Source organism: Penaeus monodon, chromosome 30, assembly GCF_015228065.2.
Source record: "Penaeus monodon isolate SGIC_2016 chromosome 30, NSTDA_Pmon_1, whole genome shotgun sequence".
Lineage (NCBI taxonomy): Eukaryota > Metazoa > Arthropoda > Malacostraca > Decapoda > Penaeidae > Penaeus > Penaeus monodon.
In genome coordinates, this window is record NC_051415.1 from 25,047,163 (window position 1) to 25,047,418 (window position 256).

The following is a 256-nucleotide window of genomic DNA, read 5'->3' on the forward strand; positions in this document are numbered from 1 at the left end:
TCTGTTTAGATTAACGTTTTTTTCCTCCACTTATTATGAAGAAATAAGAATTCACTTGATATGTATATTTTTTCTGGTGTTTTTCAGTATTTTATGTTTTTTTTTTAACCTTTTGTTTTTTTAATGACACTTATTAATCTGTTCTTTTTGTAAAGCCATTAGAATGTAATATATTGAAATAAAGATGAAAGAGAAGAGGGAGAGAAAAATTATCGTGTCTGTTCAGCTGCCCATTCATGTTGATTGTCTGAAGGTG